Source organism: Schistocerca serialis, chromosome 2 (genome assembly GCF_023864345.2).
Source record: "Schistocerca serialis cubense isolate TAMUIC-IGC-003099 chromosome 2, iqSchSeri2.2, whole genome shotgun sequence".
Taxonomy (NCBI): domain Eukaryota; kingdom Metazoa; phylum Arthropoda; class Insecta; order Orthoptera; family Acrididae; genus Schistocerca; species Schistocerca serialis.
This window is the reverse complement of record NC_064639.1, coordinates 101,422,136-101,440,925: the sequence shown is the minus strand read 5'-3', so window position 1 is coordinate 101,440,925 and position 18,790 is coordinate 101,422,136.

The following is an 18,790-nucleotide window of genomic DNA, read 5'->3' as shown; positions in this document are numbered from 1 at the left end:
CAATGTCGTCAAGACGAGAGGTAAGTGAAATTTTAATTAGGGTCAGATAATTGTTTTACTTCCGTCGCGCATTTAATACAGAGTCAGGCTGCATTAAGTTCAGTTACAGCTCAGCTCATATTAGGTTCTGTAAAGTTGAGACAGAAACAAAAATATAGAGGGCAGCTTACACACTGTATTATTGTCTTCACACGCATTTGCCATGTCATGTACACTATTCAATTAAATGTTCGATGCTCCATCCACACGTCTGCCAACCCTGGGATAACTTTTCGATTCCGCGACTGCAGAAACCACGTGGTTTTGAGGCGAAGCTCTCGTCTGGCCATGTTCCGAGTGAATTTTGATTCAGAAAGGAAGTTCCTTGAAGGTTGTTCGATAGAGAGCGGAATAGGTGAAAACCGGAGGGCGCAAGATCAGATGAATAACGTGGTGCCGAATGATTTGCCAACCCAACTCCTGTATAGTGTTTTTGACAGATTAGCAGACTGCGGGAGGGCGGGCATCTGTTCACGCAGTGTTACTGGTCGTTGTTCGTGGAGTGCGTCTGCAAAACGTCTATTTGCTGACGATAAATGTCAACAATGATGGTTACACCCCGGGGAAGCAATCTGTAGTACACCACACCGTCGCTGTTCCACCAGATGCATAATATTATCTTTTGTGGATAAGTGCAGGTCTTTGTACGGAGAGTTTTGTTTTGTTTGGGCTCAACCGTTCCTTTCTTTTCCTTATGTTACCATAAAGGTGCTTCTTCTCATCACCAATAATTACACAGCATGGGAACTGTCGATGCTGTTCGTGAGGCAGTTGATGACGAGCAAGCAGAGATGCACTTATGGACACCGACTGATTTTTGTGATTTTGGCTTAGAGCATACAGTACACACACACCCTATTTTTTAATCTTCCCCACTGCATACAATGTTGCACGATGATGGAATGCCGGCAGTTCATCACATTTACCAATTCTCGAGTTCTCTGATGTCGATAATTGTGGATTAATGCGTTTGGACGATTTTCATCAAAACCCAAAGGTGTACCTGAACGTGGAGTGTCATTAATGTCAAAACACCATTTTCTTGCCGTGCTTCGTCCAGTGGCATTATCCCTACACACTGCGGATATGTTTCTGGCTGTCTCCGCATCTATCATCCCTCTACTGAACTCAAAGTGAAGAACATATCGAAAATGTTCCGATTCACTTGACACTCCATTCTCTAGCGTCCACACACTCTCTAAACGAAAAATGACAACACGTAAACTCAAATAGCAACAGTGAACTACAAGTAAAAATGGCGATCTACAAATAAACCCATAGCAGCCATAATACCAACGTGCAAAGCAAAAACGATACTAACTTATGCACCAACCTAAGAGTTACAAACTGATATGTTTTTCAAATAGCTCTGAGCAATATGGGACTTGATATCTGAGGTCATCAGCACCCTAGAACTTAAAACTATTTAAACCTAACTAACCTAAGGAGATCATACACATCCATGCACGAGGCAGGATTCGAACCTGCGACCGTAGCAGTCTCGCGGTTCCGGACTGGAGCGCCTAGAACCACTCGGCCACAGCTCATTACTCAATTCAACGAGCTGTGGATGAAGCCCGACCAACAGGCATTACATTATTGAGCAAAAATAATAGTACATTGAGAATGGCTAACTTCTAGCCGAAATCTAGATCTGCACAATAAAATTTAAAAAAGACGACTGATCGCTGCAATCTATATGTTACAACACCCTTTGTGCTACCACTCACCAGAGCTGATGTTTTTAGACATGAATAAAGAACCGTCGACCAGCTGACAAACCACTTGGTACGCTGGTTTAACACACGGTCCTGCTGTGGTTTAAACTTATTTTTATTTTTTGAAATTCGTTGTAAGGTATTATGGGACCAAAGTGCTGAGGTCATCGGTTCCTAAGCTTACACACTACTTAATCTAACTTAAACTAACCTACGCTAAGGACAACACACACACCCATGCCCGAGGGAGGACTCGAACCTCCGACGGGGGGAGAGTATTTTTATCATCCACCACTTGTATGGTGTCGTAACGGTAAGAAGAAATCAAAAAGAGAGTAACTACTGCAGCATTCCCCTTTTCGTACAGCAGAACGGTATCGACAGATTACAATGAAATATATCCTTCTATGGTATTTCATTCTAGATTTTCATGTGGCCCTTGTTAATGGCCACAAAAGTGAAAAATTAATTGTTGACCTCAGTGGTCCGAAGGAAGAATTTTACACTCCTGGCACGAAACTGGAATTCAGAATGAAACGAACTTGAAAGAGCAACCCATAGTTTTTAGCTTTAGTTTCTCGTTTATGTTCCTAAATCACCTCAGCCGAATAATATGGCGCATAAAACAAAGCACAATCCGAACCCTTCCTACATCCATGCGTAACTGGTCTAAGTCTGTGATGATTTCGTTGCCAACAAATCGCAAGTTCGAATCGCCATGCTCCTTCTCTTTGCTTTTAGTTGCGTTCGCAGTTCAATTGATCGATACCCTGTCACTAGGCGCTTGCAACCATCACGATTCAGAATAAGTTCAATACCTTTTCCGAGTTAAATCAGACTTAAATTTTAGACTGCTTTTTGCGTGATTGAATTCCTCCTTACCCGCGCCGTACAGAACGTATTAAGTTTCTGAGCGTGGATCATTGCTTATTAGCTTACATAATGTAATTGTAAATTTATAGTATTGCGCATATTCTACAATTTACTTCTTCCACTGTTTTGTTCTCCCACTAACTGCTGTATACAAGTAAGTTTAGCTTCTGCTAGAGAACAGGAAAGAGTTATTGCTGATATCTCCCTGAAACAATTTTCGAAATAGCTCGTCCTTGTAATTAAAGTGCAACTATTCACAAATGTCTGGTGTGGCCTGTAATTTCGTATGGCAGCAAAACTTGGTAGATATTCTATTGTGCTAATGCGGAACCGATTTGCGCCAGAAAAAAGATAGTTACAGTTTTGACCACCAAGCACAGCTCTGGCGCTGCTAATACAAGAAATACGTATAGAAATGTTTCCCCATGTCATTGATTAGGAACGGGACGTGGATAGAAAACGTCAAACAAGCAAGTAAGACATAATTTTGATTTTACTAACCGCTGATTAGACAATTTTTTTTTTTTTTTTTTTTCAATATGAGCGCCGGAGACGTCGACGAGATGTTGTACTGCGCCAGATTTGGTCCTGGTGGCCAAAATTGGAATTAATTTTTCCAGCGTAAATCGGTTCCGGACTAAATAATTAGCGTATCTACCAAGTTTCGCAAGTTTCGCTTCCATACAATATACAATTCATACGGAAACAGTAACGTATTATGATTGACACAATCACTTTTCCAGCCCTGGAACTTCAGCGATAATTTTAATGTTTTTTTCCATCTGATATTCTAAGCAGAAATAACAATTTTGACGTGTGTCGTCTGATGTTTCGACATATTGTTAGAGGAAGGGGCTCATTATGTCCTTAATAAATGAATGCCTTATATGACAGTCGCTTTTTAAAGCTTTTATAAACGATTACCAGATGGTGCTATTAAGATTTGACGTTACTGCTCCTTTAAAATTTATCAGTTGAAGAGTGGAAGAGGAAAAAATCGTACAGAGCAAACGTCGGGCCCCACATTTGCAGGAGAATCAAAAAGCGATGCATCTTTTTTTGTACATAGCTTAATTGTATCCAAACAATCGATTATATATTCTGGTACCATAGAATTTTTTTGTCCACCTCAACACTGCAAAAAATGATGAAACAGTTTAGAAAATAAATAATTCATTAAGAACGTTCTAGGTATCATATCAGGGAGCTGACTGGTTCTAAAAGCCAGTAAGAGTTTCTCTTCAGTGGGGCATTAACACAAAGAAACGATATTTTATTTGCGATAACACAAATACAGAAATACAGTATAATATTGTAAGTAATGGAACGATAGTAAACACCAATCATTTCTCATTTCTTTTACACTTTTTTTACAAAAGAATAATATAATTAAATTAATATAAAATTCTCAGTACTGATTTCTGTTTCCATGAAATTACATAATGGGGATCATGTGTTCAAAAGTGTATTGTCAAACTTCCTGTGTTGTTGAGCAAGAAATGGCAATTTCGTCAACAGGCGCTTTCTATTTTGGGACTGATAAACGTGGCTGGTCTCTCAGCTGAAGTACGGAATGACGTACATCTGCCGTTGTCTTTTCTCTTTTGAATACATTGACCTGTTCCATTCTTCTGTTTTGGAGATCGTATGCGCCTCCACTGACTACAACGTTTTAGCAAGCATCTTTAAAATGAAAGCAGTCAGTTGTATGCACCGGGATTACGTGGAATGAGCTCATAGCTTTAGCTGACATATTTATCTTGTGTAAATACTGCGGGACGAACACTTTTACCATGGCACTTGGAACTCCTAAGGAATGAACTGCTTGCCGGGAAGACCATGCACCTCCTAACTATGGATGTCTGAAACATTTTCTTCATGATTTGACGCTTGGAATAACTCTAGAAGCATGCGACAGGGTACCGAGAACACAATAGCACTCCAAGACTTTTTTTTTTTAATGTCACTTGGAACGCTTCACATTTCCACTCTTCTGTTGCTTTTGAAAAAACAACAGCAAGACAGGATTTGGCAAAGAGTGTTTGTATACAGCGAGCCTTTATAGAAACAACCTTGTGACAAAACGGATATTTCGTGTGAAACATTGCGTTGAATAATTTTTTATGATTTCCGCGAAGTGTAATTGAACAACAATACGTCGAACCGCTTCAACCAACCTTTCAGGCTCTAACACGTTCAGACTTGTACGTTAACAATTGATCTGTGGAATGTCGACATGGTCGTGCTTACGTCAGCGATGAATTTCGTGAAGATCGACCAAAACCGTTACTTGTTCCGAAAAACATCGACGCTGCGCCCAACATGAGTGACGAGGACGTGATTTAGCACGAAACGGAATCCTGCACACTGGATTTCACGTAAACATGTAGTTGTGGAAACAATACGTTCCGGAAGGACTGTGCACAATTCGACAGAAGATCAAGAAACAGGCTCATTTCAGTTGGTGTCATGAATGTACAAAAAAGGAATCGACTGAGTAAATGCAAAATCTGTATAGATGTTGCACACGTTGGCACGACGCCAAAGCTAAGAAGTAATCAGCTGTCTGGTATTTCCGAGATAAACTGATACTAATAAAAGTGGTTCTCTTGTTAAGTACTTCCAGGAAAAAGATTGCATATTTCCTTGTCCGCACTAGACATGTGACAATTACTTGACAGAAGTGAAGAACAGCTAATATTGTGTAATAAGCAACAGTTTGTTAGCTACAAGTAATGGATTGCATCAAGATAAAACATCGAAAACTAGTATCATTCCTCTTGAAAGTGTCAGATGTCATGTATTACGTCGAATGAGTGGTTATTTGAAGAAGAAAAACATTGAATTAGTGTCTCTTTGCAGGTGATCACCAACAATGTAGGTAGTACTGTAAGCGGGCGCCAGGATTTGAAAATAATGGGGTTCAACGGTTCAGCAGCTCCTCATAAGCCACATATTTTTGTTGTGAGAAAATGAAAGTCCTGCAGCCATCCTTATGATTCTATTTGCTTTGTAGTTACCAGTTCCGGCGCCTCAGTGCGCCATCTTCAGGCTGTAGTTGATGCTGAAAGGATTGACACGTTCCCTATATATACTGCATCAGTGGCCAACATAGCTGGTTTACATTATCAACTACAGCCTGAAGATGGAGCATCAAAGCGCCGAAACTGGTAGCTGCAAAATGAATAAAATCATAATGACGCCTGTAAGCGTTTCATTTTATCACAACAGTAAACGGCGCTCGTCCCCATGATCTACTGTCAAAAGGATTGGCATACAAAAACATAGTAACGCGGGGAAGCCGCACGGTCTTCGGCGCCTTGTCACGGTTTGCACGGCTGCCCCCGTCGGAGGTTCGAGTCCTCCTTCGGCATGGGTGTGAGTGTGTCGTCCTTAGTGTAAGTTGGTTTAAGTTAGATTAAATAGTGCATAAGCTTAGGGGCCGATGACCTCAGCATTTTGGTCCCAAAAGACCTTATCACAAATTTCCAAAGTACAAAAATATATTTCTGTAGTCACTGCTACGAAAGGCTTGAGGTGCGGTAAAGATGACGCCACGGGACAGTGCAAACGAATGTTTGGGGGTGAGAGAACGCTGTCTGCCACCATGTGTAGTGCCAACTGTGAAGTATAGAGGCGGTGGTGCCAGGATACGGTAGTGTTTCCGGGGCTAGGGTGTGGCCTCCGTAATTGCGCTTAAGAAAATGCTGAATACGGAAGCATACGGTGTGTAGGTAGTATCGCTGTCTCGTAAAGCATTTATTGCTGTTTCCACTCCCGTCTGGGTATGGATGTGTGTGATTCCCTTAGGTTGGTTAGGTTTAAGTAGTTCTAAGTCTAGGGGACTCATGACCTCAGATGTTAAGTCCCATAGTGCTCAGAGCCATTCGAACCACTCCCGTCTCGGGCGTAACTGTGGTTTTAAATGTGTCATTACTGTGCACGTCCTCTGTATTCACATATTGGTAGAAACAAATGAGACCGCTCGCAGTTGGGAAAGATGTATTTGTCGCAGCATGCTAGTGCGCGAATTTTTTAGTACTTTTTATCTCCAACTATTCCCTTTCACTGTGACTAGTTCCAACAAAATCGGTCAGCTCGGTCGTAACGGACAGTAGTTTCCTGTGGACGCGTCGTCCGTACACTCGGACACAAAAGATTCGAAATGGATCTTATAAATTAGTGTACTTACCAATTTCGTCGCCTTCAAAGCAGCACCCAACTTGCGTTCGTTCCTTCCACTGCTCAAAGCATTTTTGCACGTCGCTTTCCGGGTGGCTGCGCATGGGATCTGTCTTTCGTTTTTCCCTGCCGGCAGAGAGGAAGACTACGTCTGCATTGAAGTATTCGCGCACGGGAGCAGAGCTCTTCGGTTTTTGTGGAATTCGTCACACACAGTGAGGACACAGCTCGAGGTCGAAGAACAGTGGCGCACTAATACGCCACACGCAGCAGTTCCTTAGTAAAGCGAGCAGTCCCTATGGTTGTGGTCGGTCCTGATATAGCAGAATCTTCACAAAAAACATTATATCGCATCTCAGTGGGCTGTTTGTCAACTAAACAGATATGGAGCTTGTAAAATTCTTCCATAAAACCCTAACTAGCTCGCTGCTTGAATAAATTAGCCATTTCCAATTTGTATTGTGTTGTATTGTATGCTAACCGGGAGCCTAGACACTACGGAGAGGTTTCGCCCCCGCCGCAGCCGCAGTGGTCCAAAACCCCACGACGACTACCGCAGTACTCTTCACCCCTCCGCCACTCCACACTGAACCACTCTTTCAGGGTTATTGTGCGGTTCGGCGCCCGGTGGAACCCCATCCACCAGGGAACGTCTCACACCAGACGAGTGAAACTCCTATGTTAGAGTGGTAGAGTAATGTGTACGTGGAGAACCTGTTTGCGCAGCAATCGCCGATATGGTGTAGCTGAGGCGGAATAAGGGGGAACCAGCACGCATTCGCCGAGGCAGATGGAAAACCGCCTAAAAACCATCCACAGACTGGCCGGCTCACCGGACCTAGACATAAGTCCGCCGCGCGGATTCGTGCCGGGGACCAGGCGCTCCTTCCCAATCCGGAAAGACCGCACGGCTCACCGGGCGGGCATTTCCAATTTAATAAAGCAAAATAACTCAAGCATAGATTGATGGTTTTCCTTCTGAAGTGTGAATGCTGAATTTTAAGTACATTCTTTTAGTGTAAATAACTGCATGATTATCGCCAGTGCCATAAGTCATCTGCAAGGGGGCCAAGAGGGCGTACATGCCCCCACCTAGAATATAGAATTATAAAATTCTCACCGTATTCTAGAAGTAATTTTCTGTGATGCGATTAAAGCGTAGATCAGGCATGCCAAGTGCAACATGGAACCCTGTATCTTCAGGAAGAAGTCTATATAACTCGGGTCCCTTTAGAAGTCACTTTGTTCACCGTGATGTATAGCGTTTCAGCGGCCTGGCGGCGGTTTCGGTGCTGCTTCTTAATCATGATGGATACAGATCTTTAGAGAACGTTACCGAAATATATTCCCAACCTTTTCGATACAGCGCAACATGCAGGAATCTTGTTACCAACTGTGCAGTGCATTCGACATGACGGCGAAGCAAAGTATGAAACTGACGGGAAATTGACTGTATTAGTGCAGTCCTGGGTTAAGAGTCGATTACTGGCCCTGGGTTCCATTTTACCCAAACAATACAAAAAGTGTAGCTTTCAAAACATATTTTTGTTATATCCTGCCTACTCGTCGAATATGGGATGCCTAGGAAACCGGCTTTCTTGGATCGGTGGACAAAACGTGAAGCAAATCGTATTAATGAAGGGTATTACAAAACAAAATAATTACAATATTTAACTTTGTGTTAACAGATGAGTCGCAAGCAAAGGGCGACAGACAAAATAAGAAATCTCTTCAGCATAGACAGTGCTACGTAACAGAAGCGAAATGACTAGTATTGATGCTATTCTTGAACCAACTGTTGTAGAAGTCGGAGAAATGGCTAGTCTTCAACTGGGCAGCGCCCAGGCGATGCAGCACTTATGTCTTCGTGTAGAGGGCACTGCCGTGGCGTTGTCGTTCTGGAGAGGGGTCGGTCGGCATGCAATTGGCTGACGTCTTCTCACAGCCCTCTCCACTCTAACGTTCCCACTCGGCGCGTGGCACTTGACTTCATGCAAGAACGATTTTATTGAACTTACATTATGACAACCAGCATTAATAATAACAGCTCATGAAAATAACGAAATAAAACCACTGGAATTATCAGTTGTGAAGGTTTGTAAGCAAAAAAAGGTATCAAAGGTGGAGGAAAGGCATATATTATGAGACATTTAAGGAAAAATATAAATTACAAAATATATTTGTAGTTTAACTCAGTTATGAGCGAAAAAATCATATTTTCAACTTCTTTCCTCAAAGTGATGAAAATATATTTAGCAATATATGAAAGAAACATAACACAAAATGTAATTAGAATTAACCTTGCATTTTGGACATTTTAAAAATTGGAGGTAGTATGGGCCACACCAATATGATTATGTTTATAAATTTAAAACGTTGTTTTGAATAAAAGTTTTATTGTTTAATACTATACATAAAGTATAACATATTATAGCTCATTTACCCTATTTTTTTATTTAGCTTACAGAGATCAGAAAAGTACGGCTCATGTAGCTAGCCTTAACACTTGTTGCACCGAATCCAGTTTTCTTCATAGCTTTCTCCACACACAATACATTGTTCATCTGCGACGCTTTGAGAAATGCTTGGTGTAGGACTGTCATTATGAAAAATTTTGATTTGTTCATTTTTCTTCTTCTTATTGATCATCGTTTGTCCTTGTTTTGAAAATTTAATTTGGCTCTTTTTTCTGTTGTACTCTTTTTCTCTTCTGAATCTTTCTTGTCTGTCGGCATATGTTTTATTTTTGGAGTTGATGTCAATATTTCGTTTCTCTCTGCCTTTCTTTTCCGACATGGCAACCTCTTTTCGCTGCAGGAGGGCAAATGCGACACCTCTTTTAAAACAATTGCAAAATCAGAATGTTCACTTGAGTGTAGTGCATTGGACGAAGTGGTGATCTCTCGGAAAGTGATTGTAGATTCTGCCTGGGAAGCGAGCTGAAGGGGGGGGGGGGGGGGAGGGGTGTCAGAGCTGCTAGTGAGATCGATGTGGGTGTCCTACATGTAGGAACAACAACCCCATCAGACGTCATCTCTGGGAGAGGTGCGTGTACAATGTAGGTAACATCACTGCCCTGGGGGACTGATGACCTTAGCTGTTTAGTCCCCCTTAAACATCCCAACAACCAACCAACCAACCATCACTGCCCATGAAGTCCAAATCAGTAAATATGTCTGGGTTTGTCAGGTAAATGCCAGTACATCTAAAACCATTTTCAGCAATATATAGTCGACACACTAGTTTGCAGGCGTCAGCTACCAATTTTGCAACATCAAAGTCATTAATTCTTGACCCTGGATTAGCCCTCATCCGCAAACTCAAGCAGTGTTGTAGCAGTTTTTGAAAGGTCTGATGAACGTCGTATCCAGAGGCTGCAACTTATGAGAAGTTTGTCAGGGAAAACTTAACTTATGGACATGGTTTACCCGGCAAACATGATACCTAACGCCTTGCGACTGGCTTGCCCATCTACAATCAGCAAGACAGAATCTCCTGCTGAGGGCTTTGTGAAGGAAAAAAAGGGTCGGAGTCACACTTGAGAAACGCCTCAGCTGTCATCCAACCACTAAAAGTTGGAAAACTAATGGTTACGGTTGGAGCACCACTTATGAGGCGGTCATTCATTCGTTTCCTTGGGAAAATAAAAAGCGGAGGAATAAATTGCTAGGTTGAACTCATGCAATATAGAAGTGTAGCATTACGTCTCCTCTCTGGAGAAGTAATTTTCCCCACTTGACGTTTGCCTTTGACTGTAATGACCTTGTCATGTTCATGCACACACGATACGCCAGTTTCGTCGGCATTAAAAATTCGGGGTGGACGAAAGGAATGTTTTTTAAAGAGAATTTCAAACTGGCTGACGAAGCTTTCGACCTGTGGCTTATTAAACACTATCCACCGGATCAGACTAGTTGATTGTGGTTTTCTATAGGTCAAATTTGGGTGCTTCCCGACACTAAACCCATCAATGAACTACTAATAGTATTTCACACCTTTCATCAAAGGTTGCTTTAAAAGACCCCATTTGTGGTTTAATATCAGTTGGCTCATTACTTGCTATAGCTTTCAACTTTCTTACAGAGCGCTTCTAGGTACATGGTATCCGTCAGATGCGGATCTTTCGGAAAGTTTATTTTCCAGTACACTTACGTCAGCGTCTTTCATATCATTCTCTGACCATTCTCCCCGACCTTCACCTTCTGGTTTTTCCTTAAATGTTGGCACAGTATCCTTAAAAGAAAAGAAAAAAAAAAGGAAATGAGTTCCGTGGCCCATCCAACCCGAAAGTCGCATGGCCCATACTGCCCGACCCACAGTGATGTGAAAATACGATAGTAAACGAAACATTGCTAGAGCAGACGAAATGCAATTGTCAGTGTCTTATATTAACAGAGTAAACTAACTAACACCTCTAGTTTCATAAGTATATTCTTACCTGTAATTATTCAGGGTGATGTTAAAAAGTATTCGAGGCAACAACTTGTAGGAACACAAAGAAACAATAATCACTCACAGACGATACGACAATGGGAATCAAACAAACTCTCTGCACATGGTGAAATGGCGCTGGTGGCAAAGATTACACTGTTTACCGTGCTGCTACCTAGTAGTGAATAGCTGAAAAACCAACTGGCGCATACTACCCGCTGCCCCATACTACCCGTCGTCCCCCTAAATAATTTATTCCCTGTTTTTCCACTTAGAGAAGTAACAAACGGGGGAATTCCTTCGACAGATCTGGTTGTTTTCTATTTCAGGCTTTTTTTAATTTTCAGTAACGATCTAACATTATTGATGTATGTATAAAAATACAGGTGTTTCAGAAGTGATGGTCAATATTCAGGAATACGGCAGGAATGATCATTTGAACCAAAAAATCAATTAAACATGGCCTCTAAAACGCATACCTTAAGAGCTATGAGCAATTCTTGATCTTCGATACTGTGAAACAAATCTCTTCTACTGCAGGCTCTTTGCTCCCCATATTTTGCGAAGTGCTAGTATCGGCGAAAACAAGAAAAAAAGTCCAGTAAACATGTGCTCTAAAATGCATACCGTAAGAGCTATGAGCACTTATTCATCTTCGCTGTTTTGAAACACAACTATCCTAATGAAGAAGTGCTCATAACTTTTAAAGTCAAAAGGTTTTGTTAATCATACCTTTTGCGTTCTTGTGGAGTTATTTCCTAAGTAACTTCCATCCCCTAACAAATATTTCTTTGTATCTAACCGAGAAGTGAAATACCAATTTTTATAAATTTATATTTACATTTTTTAAATGTAACAAACATTTTCTTAGAAATTTTCGTCCCCTTTTGCACTTCCTTTGTGGCGGAATTTCTAGAACCACTGAAACAGGAATTTTTAAATTTACAACCGAGAAATCAAAAACTAATTGTCATATATCTATTATTAAAAATCCTTTACGCGTTCTTTAGTAGTTATATATTTTCAAAAAAAAACTTTCACCCACTTTTTCCAAAAATGCTGAGACACGAATTTTTTTATTTTTTGACTGGTTCTAGCTTCAAAATTCCCATAATAGCGACATACTTTGAAAAAGCTTTTCATGTCCTGTTTCACCCCCTTATGAGTGGAAATTCGGACAGCGCCTTCTTAAACGATGCGTACAGTACAAGATACACACCTTCTCCAAGCTTCAAGTTTCTATCCTTAGAGGTTTGAGCTGGGCGATGATGAGTCAGTGAATCAATCTGACCTTATTTCACCCTTTGTGGTTTAAATTTCCAAAAACAGTGAAACACGTATTTTTTAATTTCGAATCAAGAAGCCAACCACCAATTTTCGAAGATTTAGCTTTAAAAATCCTTCGCAATGAAATATTTTCATAAAACGTTTAACCCCCTATTTCACCCCATAAGAGGTTGAATTTCCAGGGACAGTGAGATGAGTACGTTTTATTTCTAATAGAGAAGCCCAATACTAATTTTCATAGATTTAGCTTCAAAAATGCTTTCACATTGAAATATATCCATAAAAACTTTCACCGCCCGTTTCACCCCCGTAGAATTTGAGTTTCCAAAACAATGAAGGACGTAGTTTTTTATTTCTAACTGAGATGCCAAATTTAAATTTTCATAAATTTGGCTTTAAAAAGGCTTTCGTGTTAAAATGTTTTTTATAAATAATCTCATCCCCTGTTTCTCTCCTTTAGTAGTTCAATCGCGAGAAACAATGATACAAGCATTTTTTTTAAATTTCTAACGAAGAAGTCAAATACCAATGTTCATAGATGTAGTTTTAAAATACTTCAGTAGTTTTTTAATAATGATATATGTCCAAAAAAGCTTTCATCCATATTTCAACCCATAGGGTTAAATTTCCAAAAATTCTGATACACGAATTTCTTTATTTCCGACCGAGAAACCAAATACCAAATTTCGTAGGTCCAGCTTCAAAATTGCCTTAATACCGACATATAAAAATAAACCTGCATCCCCTATTACCACCCTTAGAGTTGGAATTTCGAAGAATCCCTTCTTAAACGACACCTATAGTATAAGATCCACACCTTCTCCAAGTTTCACGTTCCTCTTCATAGAGGTTTGGACTGAGCAATGATGAATCAGCCACTCAGTCAATCAGTCAAGACATGGCGTTTTATATACACAGATTAAATTCATTTTGATAATACAAAAAGATGTACTTAGCTTGTGTTAATAAAGTACGTTTACCTTTTAGGTACCAAAGTAATCTGCCTTCAAAAGAACCTTGCGCTGAAACCTACTTGTCAAATCTAGTTCCTACACTCAATGAATCGGTAACATCAGAAACGGCAATTTTGGAAACTACCCTTTCTGGATAAATTTCTGCGGTCGCCCATGGACAATGTGCGGAGAAGGTGCGCGTCGACGAGGTGTTATAGAGCCAAAACGTGAACTACGGCATTGGTATTTCTCCCACTTCATCAAAGAACAACGCATGTGTGTTTTGCATAATTATTAATTCTTGTAAAGCGTAAGACTTGATTTCCCTCTCTGTGTTTTTTGTGTCCACGTCCGCCCGCATCTCGTGGTCGTGCGGTAGCGTTCTCGCTTCCCACGCCCAGGTTCCCGGGTTCGATTCCCGGCGGGGTCAGGGATTTTCTCTGCCTCGTGATGGCTGGGTGTTGTCTGCTGTCCTTAGGTTAGTTAGGTTTAAGTAGTTCTAAGTTCTAGGGGACTTATGACCACAGCAGTTGAGTCCCATAGTGCTCAGAGCCATTATGTCCACGTCTGCCAAATGAGACTGTCTTCGAAGTGAAATCCATCTGGTGTAAACGTGACGGTCTGTGGAGCCGGCCGTCGCATGAGCGCGCGGTGCGAATCTGTGATCGCAAGAGGACCAACTTTTTATCTGTACTAATCATGGTTTGCTGTTTGGTTTGTATGGTCAAAAGTTCTTGTATTGAGACACTTTTCACTTGTAATGTAAGTTACAGTATAGTACTATAATAGACAGTCATTGCAGAAAGATTTGGCACTGCATTCAGTAGAAGCGAACATTACGTTTTGAATAGGTATGTACGAACGTGTTTTGGACTCGTAGATACAGTGATTATTTTTGTTAGATTTCATATTTGGACTGATGGCGGCAGAGATACTTCTAAAAACTCTCAACCTATTGAAGTTATAAATCTCTGAAACAATAGTAGACTGATTTTGAGTTGTTATAAGTACCAATATTCTTTGGTTTGCAGCGTGTTTTTGGAACTGAAAAAACCGCGACACAGGTTCTGTGCAAGAAGCTACTACAATAATTTTAATACGCTGAGGACAGAAAGAACTGAGAAATGCCGCATTACCGCCTTGAGCTGCTGGTAGAATATTTTATTCACACAACCATTTTCAGTTGTCAGAACATCTTCAGGTGAATATAAGTATTCATAGCATCGTATTAGGCGAAATATAAAATCATTATCGTCAGGTGAAAAACCATGAATTGCGCACTGTTACCGTATCGTAATATAGATTAAATCGTCAGTCTATTAAAACTATGCTAGATAGTGAGCTCATTCATGTTATATCTGGAATCAGTGTTAACGCTGTGAACAGATTCATACCGTACTGAGACAACTGAAACTCGTTGTGAAAATAAAAACTTCTACCAGCAGCTCAAAGCGATACTGTGGCATTTTTACAATATATGAGAGCTATGGGACACCCATACTGAAAATATACTGAATAATTAACCGTTTCTGATTAAATTAGCGATGATATTTTGTAGATAGCTGTTACCCGCGGCTGCGCTCCCGTTGTCAGTAGTTTGGTTGTGATGAATGACAGTAAGTAAGTTAATTTATAAACGTGTCAGTATATAGCGGTATAGACGTGTAAGTTTATGTATAAATGTATCTAGTCCTGGAGCATAGGTACATAATGAATTGTTTCTATAAATTAGCAGTACATTAAATCTGAAACCACCCATTTTTTCTAATTACATTTAAAAATGTCTCTATTAGTTCCATTCGTACAAAAACAGAGATTCCGGGATCACGTAGTAGGGGAAGTGAGAGCAACACACACACACACCATTTCTTCATTCCATTTCAACGCATTAGATCTATTTCCCCAAGATGACTAATCGACGATTAACGTAGTCAGTTAATTGATCATAATCAAATTCAGCCGCCTCCCACGTTCTACATGTAAAGGGACGAGGTCTCTGTGCCTATCGCATTGCATTTAAATGTCTCTGTGAGTTTTCTAGCGTCACAGAAGCCACTAGAGACGTGTGCCGCTCGCTGGGTAAATTGAGACGGAATTCTGACTGTTCAGAGGTCTCTGTAGGCATTAAGTCCGCATGACATTCTGCATATAAGATCCGGTGTGTTTCAGATTACTCCGAGGTGTCTTAAGTTCGAGCTACTTTCGCAGCTAAAAGTTCTCTTAGACTCATACGCTAAGTCGACCCTACATTTGCGAGGTTCTCGAGATTACCGTAGGATTTTATTATTGTATGTCCACAATATTTCGCCATAAAGACTGTTCACTTTCGCCAGAAAAGTTAGCAGTTCTCTTTAAAATTTCAGAAGCTGTGCGCATGAGTAGCCACTGGATTCGGATTGTCACGAAATTGTCTACAAACAGTAATATTTGCGGACCACCGAGCAAGCATCGCCCATATGTCATCACATACTCCGCATTACGGGGTCTTTTTTATTAAGTTTTAGTTTTAGTTAAGCCTATGTTCTTCCATAGGGTTCAAGTAATCTTCATGCCTATTTTCATCAAAATCGGTTTAGTTGTTTAGTCGTGAAAACAAAGTTGTTTCTCTTTTATGATATTGCTGTGGACTTAGAGTATCGAACTATGGATTTAATATGCTGAGGACTGTAAAAGCATGTATTCATTACGTTGGCTACTATTATCTAGAACATATCAGTTTACAATATTAGTGTGGATTACACCCCTAAAACAGCTCCGTACTGTAACATTGTTCGGGACTGTGATCACTGAATATGGGTCAAACAAAGACGTTGCATGTTGCTTGCTTAACGACTCCACGCATTATCAAGCAGAGCCGGGGACTTCACTTCCACTGATTGCTGAAATTAATTTGTCATACAAAGTCAACAGGAGCACGTAACACCTCAGAGATCATTAAAGACGGGGATCGGAATGTCGAAGGAAATAATCCCAGCATTTACTTCAAGTAACTTATGAAAATCACAGGAAACCTGTATCTAAACCTCTGTTCTTCCGAATACCCGTGTCACCATGCGCGACAGTCTGCGTGCAGGGCTATGCTGTATTTGGGTTCATGACAGAAAGGACTTAGTGGGACCTTGTGCTGACACATATCATACTATTCTCTACGACAGAATCAATTATTGATTATGAACTGTACATTGTCTCATAATCTCAACTTGCTGGTCTTACTTTCAGATTAAAATTCACACAAGTCAGCACCGTCTCTGCAGCGTAGTGACACCGCAGAATGTGACCTCCCTCATGAAGATACGTGCAACAGAATGTGACGTTATCCTCACCAATCAGTGTCTTCCTGTGCTGGTACAAATACTACCTTTTCTTTTCACAAGTGGTGAAGCCCCTCCACCCCAACACCGGCATGATGGTCAACACAAACGGTCTACTGCCATCTCTGCAAAAGGGTTAGTTTTCACTAGAGTGAGGTCTCGCAGGATGTGGGTGCTGCGATGTTTGCGTACGTCTGATTAAGGTTAACCATTAATATGCGCCCAACCGTAGATTGGGTCGAATGCTGAACGAAGGGTAGCGGTTTGAAGGGCAGAGAGAAAAAACCTCTTCGATAGTTGGATTAGGTTGTAAGAGCAGTAGCGGTTTTCTTGCTGTCTGTGACAGGTCATGCAAGGGTAGGCTCTGTTAGTAGTGGATAACATGTATGTCGATACCTTTGACGTTGTGCGTTGCTGTTACTCGGCGGCTGCCGCTGAATGCCGGCGTTCATCTTTCGCTCAGCGTCAGCATACCCGTTTAGTTCATCATCGTTTTGTATCCTATAAAAATGGTTCAAATGGCTCTGAGCACTATGGGACTCAACACCTGAGGTCATCAGTCCCCTACAACTTAGAACTACTTAAACCTAACTAACCTAAGCACATCACACACATCCATGCCCGAGGCAGGATTCGAACCTGCGACCGTAGCGGTCACGCGGTTCCAAACTGAAGCGCCTAGAACCGCACGGCCACACCGGCCGGCTTTGTGTCCTATAGGTCATATATCAGATGCACAGTGTAGGGTGATGTTGGCGATATGTTTGTGCGTCAGTGGGCGATCTCGTCGGTTTCCCTGCTGTAGCCTGTTGATCGGTTTTAATAGTAGCTGGTATATCCAGTCAACGTTACTGATATGCAGGGGCTTGCTGACGTTTGTTGCTTGTGGGTGTATCTTAGCTCCCCACAGGAGGTTATGCCCTAGCTAGTAGTGTCTTTGGCCGCTTATGCTTCCGCCTATGGTTCCGATCAAAGAGTCCCAGAGTAAGGATGAGAGGATTGTTCGAGTGTCTCCAGTTTCTATATAGTCGTGTGGCGTGTTTTTTTTTAAATACTTCCTTGAGGGTTTCAAGGCGGTATTCGTTGTGAAGATCCACGGTGCGTGTGTAGCGTGGAGCGTTGCTAATGATTTGTAGCAGCACTTGGTTCTGTATGATCTGCAGGCGGCGCAGGTGTGTAGTAGCTGCGTATCCCCAGACGGGAGCTGCGTACGCCATCAGAGGTCTAATCAGTATCGTGTATATGGACCTCGACACCGTCCTATTCAGTGTGCATTCGCTGTTGAGAATAGGGTAGAGTTGTTTGAGCCACAAATATTACCATACAACTAATATACAGGGTTATTACAAATGATTGAAGCGATTTCACAGCTCTACAATAACTTTATTATTTGAGATATTTTCACAATGCTTTGCACACACATACAAAAACTCAAAAAGTTTTTTTAGGCATTCACAAATGTTCGATATGTGCCCCTTTAGTGATTCGGCAGACATCAAGCCGATAATCAAGTTCCACCCACACTTGGCGCAGCATGTCCCCATCAATGAGTTCGAAAGCACCGTTGATGCAAGCTCGCAGTTCTGGCACGTTTCTTGGTAGAGGAGGTTTAAACACTGAATCTTTCACATAACCCCACAGAAAGAAATCGCATGGGGTTAAGTCGGGAGAGCATGGAGGCCATGAGATGAATGGCTGATCATGATCTCCACCACGACCGATCCATCGGTTTTCCAATCTCCTGTTTAAGAAATGCCGAACATCATGATGGAAGTGTGGTGGAGCACCATCCTGTTGAAAGATGAAAATAGCTCCTTGCTTGCTTTATTCGTCGACTTCCGCGGGCTACGCGTGAAACTTGCCCGCACGCGTTCAACCGTTTCTTCGCTCACTGCAGGCCGACCCGATGATTTCCCCTTACAGAGGCACCCAGAAGCTTTAAACTGCGCATACCATCGCCGAATGGAGTTAGCAGTTGGTGGATCTTTGTTGAACT